This window comes from Diadema setosum, chromosome 3 (assembly GCF_964275005.1).
Source record: "Diadema setosum chromosome 3, eeDiaSeto1, whole genome shotgun sequence".
Lineage (NCBI taxonomy): Eukaryota > Metazoa > Echinodermata > Echinoidea > Diadematoida > Diadematidae > Diadema > Diadema setosum.
Window position 1 is genome coordinate 17,405,207 of NC_092687.1, and position 9,255 is coordinate 17,414,461.

Consider the following 9,255-nt stretch of genomic DNA (forward strand, 5'->3'; position numbering starts at 1 on the left):
TCAACACCATACAAAATTTTCACTTGGCATCCACATGGAATTAAGACGAGTTAAGAATGTCATTAAAAAAGCATAAAAATCCATTCCGTAAAGAATTATAACTTGGTTAGCAAATATCAACTAATTCAAACTAGGCTAATTAATGATTGGCCAGGATAGGATAGAATTACGCATTGTACATATGCACAATCATATACACATTATCATATGAACAGAAAGAAGGTTGGTCTGTAGGCCTAAACACTTTTATAGACATAACAGACCATGAACTTATGCAAGATTAATAATTAGTTTGCAGCAGAAGTAAAAATATCAGATTATTTTCTTTCTTGAAGGAAACCATCAAGAAATGTAGATTTACATATCTAGTTAGAGAAGAACAAAGTGATTTTGAGCTTGCTTATCTACGTCCTTTGAATATATCACAGAAGTAAAGACATCACGTGTGAAAGCAAGTATCAATGGTATATTTACAACAATTATCGAGAGATATTGAACAAGTCATTATTTGACTTGAGGGCCGTGGAATCGATAATCGACATAACTGTTTACAGATGTAACATAATTTGGCTGACACAAGTGTTCAAATTATTTGTGTACAAATGCAAACATTCCACTTTCAACATGTATCGGTAATTAGCGACAAACTCGCTGCAAAGTGGTTGATACAGAATTCAAGCATAACATGGTGCTTGCCATTTCAAATATATCTTTTTAAAAAGATGTGTGTTCTGACATATACATTTCAAAAAATGCCATTTTAAACCTTTATGATACAAAAAACTCTACATATTCCATCCATTGCAAAATGTGAACACACTGTATCTCACACAAAATGAAAGCAACTGGTGGAATTCACAAAGCATATTAAACACATTGCTGCTAACAAATTCATGTGAGTTTTAAAGCTTGGACCACTGCAATCAAGAACAAAGTAATTTTGCGCTGGCTTACGTACATCTTCCAATAAACAAAAAGGTAAACTTAGCACGTGTCACTGGTATATTTGCAACAATCATTGAGAGGTAAACAAGTCACAATTTGACTTGAGAACTGTGGAATTGATTAAGGTCATATATAGCTGTTTACATGATAAAGACGTAATAACATTACGCTGACACAAGTATACGAATTATTGGTGTGAAAAAAACAAACATTCCACTCTAAACATGTATAAGTAAATGTGGAACAGAGTCGCTGCAAAGTGGTAGATACAGGATTCAAGCCTAGCAGGGTGCTTGTCATTTCAAAGGTTCCTTTTAAAAAGATGTGCGTTTGGACTTACGATACATCTCATAAATTGCATTCTAAGCCTTCATGATACACAAAGGACATATTTCAGTATCATGCAATACAAATTTGGAAGCACTGTATTTCAGACAAAATGAAAGCAACTGGTAGAATTTACAAAGCATAAGAAACACAATGCTGCCAATAGATTCAAGTGAGTTTTAAGGCTTGTACTAGTGTAATCACGTCATGTACTCAATATAGTCGTTGTATAAGTCCTAACGAGGTCTGATTCATGCACATACGGTTAGGTGTACTAACGTTTCGTGTACGGTTCTAACACAAAAATGTACCATTGATACAATACAATCATTAATTATTTGACGCAGACTTCGATATCATCAGACGCATAATAAATTGTCACTGAGATGTACAGAAGCGGCGCACATACTGTGCTATCACGCGTATAAATCTGCCACCCTTTCTGAAGAACTGAGCATCTCGTAGTGAGTAATATGCATTTAATAAGCAGAATGGATATGATACAGTGTATATAGGATGTATATCATACGTACGCATAACCTTTTTTTTTCTCTCTCTCTCTCTTTTATTGTTTGTTTGATAGATGCTTTATTTTCTGCAAATCAATGTATATAAATTACATAATCATGAACACGGGAAACATACAAAGTACATTTAAAACAGAGTCGTTTGACTTGCATAAACAACGATATAAAGGAAATTAATGACATATGTGACCGTGCACCTCAAAACGAACATAAAGTCGCACACCCTGATTTTGCGTGAGGACTGAAAATAAGTGAAATGGGTCAACCTAGCCGAACTTGACTTTTTCATATTTTCTGAAAGAGCGGGTCTTCTGTAACATTATGCTAAAATTTGGTATCATAAAACGGGCAGGAAAGTGTGTATTTTAGCAGTTTATCTCGAACATTTTTGGCAGAATAGTGTGATTAAGTGTCTCTTTAGAATCCCTTTTTCATTTCTGAAAAACTTTGTCCACACTCTTCACTTTCAACTCTAATAACTTTTGAAAGGATAATGCTACTGCTTTGAAAGTTGGCATTAATTATGGACAGAATGTGTTAATGAGGCATGTTTAATTTCAGTACAATCTGATAATTCCTTCATTGCTGTTACTCTGGTGGTTTACTCCCTTTTTTTTTGTCCAATTCATCGAACAGCCAGCACGGTTTGGTAAAGATTAAGCACTTGAATAGACACTGTACTTCAGAGCCTCTTTTCTCACTTCACACTTTTCCTGAGTTTGTGCTTTCTTTCCAATATTTAGATAGGTTAGGAGAGTCCATTTGATTTGAGTTATACATCATTTTAAAGCTTAAAGTCTGCTCTTTCAGAATATGGTCTTACCTAAAAATTCATGTCTGGCGACTTTTTGTTTGTTTTGAGGTGCAGTGTCACATATTATTACAGTATGCATGTCTATGCAGCAGGGAGTACAAGAAAATATCATATTTAGGAAGCGATAATGCAGACGGCCGCCATTGTAAGCATTGCTTGAAAAAATGGCCAGCCCAAGGAAAAAAAAAATACAAATTCTGCTGCGAAGATAGCAGGAGAAAATAAACTCTGATGTGTGATGGTTGTGAATGTGCGTGCAAGTGCTTGAAAGTGCACAGGGGCAGATAGGCTGGGATTTAGAATAATAGAATTGGTTTGCTTTATATCTTATATATATATATATATATATATATATATATATATATATATAGGCTACTACAGTATACAATTATGGTTACACGAAGGCATCCTTCGTCTACATGCATGTATGACTTTGTATGTAACAGATATCTTCAATCATTTTTAAACTAGACTCCAATTAAGACAAATTTGCATGTTTACCTAAGGAAAAACCACGAGTATTCGTGATTTACACATGTTACAAAGAAAATAATCCCATTTACACCTCATAAACATTCTATTCCTTACGGCGTTTGTTCTATTTCCTTCTAAACCAGTACTGAGAACAACAACAACAAATGTTTATAATCAACTCAATGGTCAACACAATATTACAAGATTTTCACTTGACATCCAAATGGAATTAAAGGGATTGTACAGTATTGGTGGAGATGAGATTTGGGCTTTTGATTTTTTGCGAGATACCAAGAAAACACATGATATAGTACAGAGCATACCATTTTAAGAGGAATTCAAAGTTTATTTGATGAAAATCGGGTTTGGAATGACTGAAACATCCAAAACAAAGTAAAACAAAGCGGTCGTAATAAAGTGTGGGTCCCACACTTTATTACAATCGCTCTTTTGGGGATATCTCAGCCATTTCGAAACCAATTTTCATCAAATAAACGTTCAATTCCTCATAGAATTACATGCTCTTTCATATTTCATAAGAGGTTTCTCATTATCTCACCAAAAATGTTAGAAACCTGAAATTAGGTCTCAGCCAAACTATACGAATCTTTTAAGAAGAGCTAAGAATGACATGAAAAAAGGGGGAAAACGCATTAAAACCCATTGACCATAATTTATTTAAAGCGCCGAGTCTCCAACGGAAAATGACTTTGTTACAAAATATCAACTAATTCAACTAAGCAAATTAATGACTAGCCAGGATAGGATAAAATTTCGCATTGTACATACACAATCATAAACATTATAATTGACTGGTCTTAAAACATTTTGTACAACAGACCATGAACTAAACGGATTGATAATTAGAAGTAACGATGCCAGATTATTTTCTTTCTTGAAGAAAACCATCAAGAAATGTCGATTTACATATCTACTTGGAGAAGAACAAAGTGATTTTGAGCTTGCTTATCTACATCTTTTGAATATATCACAGAAGTAAACACATCACGTGTGAAAGCAAGTATCACTGGTACATTCGCAACAATTACTGAGAGGTAAACAAGTCACCATTTGACTTGAGGACTGTGGAATTGATCATCGTCATAACTGTTTACAGATGTAACATAATTTGGATAAGACATGCTTACGAATTATTTGTGTACAAATGCAAACATTCCACTCTAAACGTGTATCAGTAATTAGCGACAAACTCGCTGCCAAGTGGTAGATACAGGTTTCAAACCTAACATAGTGCTTGCCATTTCGAATGTTTCTTTTAATAAAGATTTGTGTTCTGACATATACATTTCAAAAAATGCCATTTTAAATCTTTATGATACAACAATTCTACATATTCCATGCATTACAAATGTTAAAAAAACACTATATCTCACACAAACTAAAAGCAACTGGTGGAATTCACAAAGCATATTAAACACATTGCTGCTAACAAATTCAAGTGAGTTTTAAGGCTTGGACCACTGCAATCAAGGACAAAGTAATTTCGAGCTTGTTTATGTACATCTTCCAATAAACAAAAAGGTAAACTTAGCACGTGTGAAAGCAAGTGTAAATGGTACATTATTTTGCAACAATTATCGAGAGGCAAACAAGTCACCATTTGACTTGAGAACTGTGGAATTGATTAAGGTCATATAGCTGTTTACATATAATATACAGATGTAATACAATTACGCTGACACAAGTATACGAATTATTGGTGTAAGAAAAAACAACGTTCCACACTAAACATTTATAAGTAAGTGTGCAACAGAGTCGCTGCAAAGTGGTAGATACAGGATTCAAGCCTAACAGGGTGCTTGCCATTTCAAAAGTTTCTTTTAAAAAGATGCGTGTTCTGACATATACATTTCAAAAAATACCATTTTACATCTTTATGATATGTTAACATATAATATACTGATGTAATATAATTACGTTGACACAAGTATACAATTTATTTGTGTAAAAATGCAAGCATTCCACTCAAAACGTGTATAAGTAAATGTGCAACAAACTCGCTGCAAAGTGGTAGATACAGGATTCAAGCCTAGCAGGGTGCTTGCAATTTCAAAAGTTTCTTTTAAAAAGATGTGCGTTTCGACGTATACATTTCATAAATTGCATTCTAAGCATTCATGATGCAAAAAGAACATCTTTCATGCATATACAAATGTAAAAGCACTGTATCTCACATAAATTGAAAGCAACTGGTAGAATTTACAAAGCATATTAAACACATAGCTGCTAACAAATTCAAGTAGGTTTCAAGGCTTGGACTACTGTAATCACGCCATGTGTTCAATAATTATAATCGTTGTAAAACGCGGTCTTATCCATGCACATACGATTACGAGTACCAACGTTTCGTGTACGGTTCTAACACATCGATCGATCGATCATCGATCGATCGATCAATCGATCAATCATAGTTTATTTCCAATCAACGAAAATCAAAACGTAATACAAAGTATACGTATCATGAAATGATATTGTCTAAACTTTTACAAAAGGTTCATGTAATATACGAAATAAATTACATACATCAACATATTAAATTTTATCGTACTTTAGTGCGATATAAATGGTTTACGTTGTCGGTGACAGCGGTTGTGCGCGGCGACCTCCTTTGATTTAACCGCTGAGCGGCAGCTAGTTATATCAAGAGCTTGCCGGCATTTTTCTTAGAGGTTGCCGCGCGTTCCTCATGTGTTAATAGCGCGGTGTGAAAGAGCGCGCATATTTACTTGTAGCCTATACTTAGCAATGCAGATTAGCGAAGAATAGGCAAATTCCCACGGTTGACGTTCACATGCACATTTTGCCTGCCGATTTGATGGTGGATGGTTGTGTTCGTTGTTAGCTCTCGCAATTTTATTAAATCGTTAGGCATTAACACTTTAATTACGTTGAATTTCCGACTATACGTGTTTACTGTGATACTGAGCGTCGACTATGCCGAAGGCAAGGCAAAAGACGAAGGGGGCTACGCCTCGTAGGTCTCGAAGAGGGGTGGCACCCACTCCCGGATTGTCAAGTGATGCAGTATCTGGACCGTCTCGGCCGTCGGTTCTGCCCATTCCCGGAACGTCCAGCGATGCATCAGCTGGCGCGCCTGGGCCGTCGGTTCTGCCCATCCCCGGACTGTCTACCAGTGCAGCAACGGAGGAACCTGGGCCGTCGGTCGTGACTACCCCCGGCATCTTGGGTGAGTGTAGGCCTACTTCTCAACCTTGGCCAGTAGTCTGCGTGGCCCCAGATAGTGATATTGATAGGGGCATTGTCGAATTGAGTTCCGGCCCTGGCATGGCTCAGCAAGGGCCGGGTAATGCTCCGCAATTGTGCGCTATGCCTCGGGAGGCGCTTGGGTCAACTATAAGCCGCGCGTTGCAGGTGAAAATTTGGAACAGCGAATATGTGGAAATGGGAGCATTGCTCAAGAATACCACAGTTTCGGAGAGCAATGCTCCCATGGTTTTGGCCTTATCGGGGTCTACTTTCCAGTTGCAACCTCAGCGAAATGTACCGCGCATAACATCGATTGAACAGTGGACGAGTGCCTTTTTGGTTTATGCATCAGTGTTCGTTGAGAAACACTTGGCTCGCGCGTCGGAAATGTTCAAGTACATGGACATTGTCCGTACCGCGGCTCGGTTTGGCGGCTACGGCTGGCGTGCATATGATGTTCAGTTTCGCCTGAGGCAGGAGAGGGAGCCTACGCGTTCTTGGGCCGTCTTTGATATGGAGCTATGGCTCATGACGGCTGCGGCGCATTACGTGCCCTCCCCTTCCTCCTACAGCGGCCGAGCCTTAGGCAGGGGCAATTTTCGCCGCTTTGAGCAGTCAAAGCAGCTGCAAAGAGGCGGTGCGATGCGCAGTCAAGTCGCAGGGCACGCAGGGCGCGCTCCGGCAGGGGCCGCGCCGGGTTTGCGCTACTGCTACGCGTTCAATGGAGGCAGATGTATCCGTCGGCCTTGCCTGTACGCCCACCGATGCCAGCGTTGTGACCAGACCTCTCACGGCGCTTCCCAATGCACACTCAAAGACCGTCAGCCTCAGGAGTCGCGCACCAACTCCAATTAAACTGGGCCACATGATCCCCTTTCTCAAGAGTTATGATAAGGAAGAGGCACAGTTCTTATGCGATGGTATCGCTGCGGGGATATGCGGCTTTTACTATCATTATTTATGTAGCCGGTGTATTATTTCGTTTGAGGACAGAAGGGATGTTTGATGCTATTAAACATTTTGTCATAAGTCGCTTGTTGGTTGGTTGTCGCCGTAGGCATTCTCGGGCTGATATGCGTTGTCCGATTACTATGTCCATTTTCACAAAGCTGTTGTCGGTTCTCTCTATAGTTTGTAACTCTTATGATGCCATTTTATTTAAGGCTTGTTTTTTGGTGGCCTTTTTTCGGGTTTTTGCGGATCGGCGAGTTTACAGCATATTCCCAGGCAGCGTCCAGCATCAGTCTGGAAGCGCGAGACGTGACGGTGGATGGTATGGCTCCCAGGCGGCACATTCGGCTGCACATTCGCGCTTCAAAAACTGACCAACAGGGTCGGGGTGTTACATTTTGATTCCTGTAGCTGTCAGCAGTCTATTATGTTCCGTTCATGCTGTTCTCGCGTATCTTGCTGTCAGGCCGAAGCTCGGCAGCGCCTTTTTCTGTCGTTTTGACGGAAATAATGTGACCAGCCGGGAGTTCACTGCTAATTTGAGGAAGTGTTTGTCCTTTTTGGAATTTCTAGCATCACGTTTCGCCTCTCACTCGTTCCGGATAGGGGCTGCTATATTTGCAGCAATGGCTGGTTGCGCTGCTGAGGAAATTAAGAAAATGGGTCGTTGGTCGTCTGATGTGCATAAGCGATATGTACGTACGAATATGTTACCTATGGTGTGAATTGTCATTTTATTCATATATGCCCATTTACATTGTTAACAGTTTGCTGTATTGTTCGACACATTTCAGCGATTACTGTGTATAAGCTTGATGAGCAGTAATTGTTTTCAATAATATATGTAATTATATACCATAAGGAATCCCGAACGTAATTTCTTATTGTATATCCCAATTTCGGTGATCCATCAATGGGGGCAGGTCTCATTGAGTCATACTGATTATCGGGGGCTTTTAATTGCCTTTCATGCAATAGTAAAGTATTATCAAGTACATTGTATTCATATACCTGTTAATGGGCTTTATTGGACTATTTAACATGAATAAGAGGTCCCTATGAGTAATTTTTAGCTGTGAACAATGGGCTGCCGGAAGATTTCTTCGTTTTCAGTTGCAGGTTGCCAGCCACGCAGGATTTTGCTGGTGGGGGGATTCCTTGATTCACTGGGTAGCCGTCCATGCAAGGTGTTCCGGGGAGCTAGACTTGGGGCTATCAGCGTCCGTCACTTGGAGAGGCCGCAGGGGGCTCCGTTTGGGTCAGCTCGTCGATCACGTCCGGCAAGTCCTCTCCCCTCTCCCAGAGTTGTGCCTGTCCCACATTTTAGTGCACGTGGGGACAAATGATGTGGGTCGAGGCAGGAAGCGTGAATTGATGTTGCTCCTGAATTCGACGCTTAGTGGGCTGCATGATTTCCTTCCCAATGCACGACTCATCTGGTCCAACATTTTACCTCGCAGGGAATATTACCCGTATAGCGATGACGACCAACCAAGGATTGACCGTACACGCCTCACATTGAACAAGTGTGCCAGGTCCATATGCCGAAGAATGGGAGGCTATTTCGTGGAGCACCCGGAAATCAGGCATGAGCACGCAGCGCTCTTTCGCAGGGACGGAATTCATTTATTTCCAGACGGTAATGAATTATTCCTGCGCAGTCTTTTTTCGGGTTTGGCAAATATTGTCTAGATTTTGTATGGGGGTGATAGTATGGCTATTATAGTTTGTATGTTAATATTGACAGTGTTTATTCCATGGTATCCTATAGTTCTAGACACGTGTGTAGGTGCATTTGGATCTCATTTTGTCAGGTCCCATGATCCCCCCGCAAAGTATGTGTTTTGATAAAGAATGGTACATACACGGGTGAGAGCCTTGTTATTAGAGTTTCCCAGAGACATGAAGTTTGACTTCACCTTGCTATTGTGTTAGCCCCTTTTTTAATAGTGTTATTGTGTTAGTTTTTAGCTTTTAATAGTAAGAATT

General features: G+C 39.6%; 1 pseudogene; it reads left to right on the forward strand.

The window, feature by feature from the left end:
• Positions 1 to 8,348: 8,348 nt before the first annotated feature.
• On the forward strand, positions 8,349 to 8,958 carry LOC140246658 (uncharacterized; annotated as a pseudogene).
• The last annotated feature ends 297 nt before the right edge of the window (positions 8,959 to 9,255 follow it).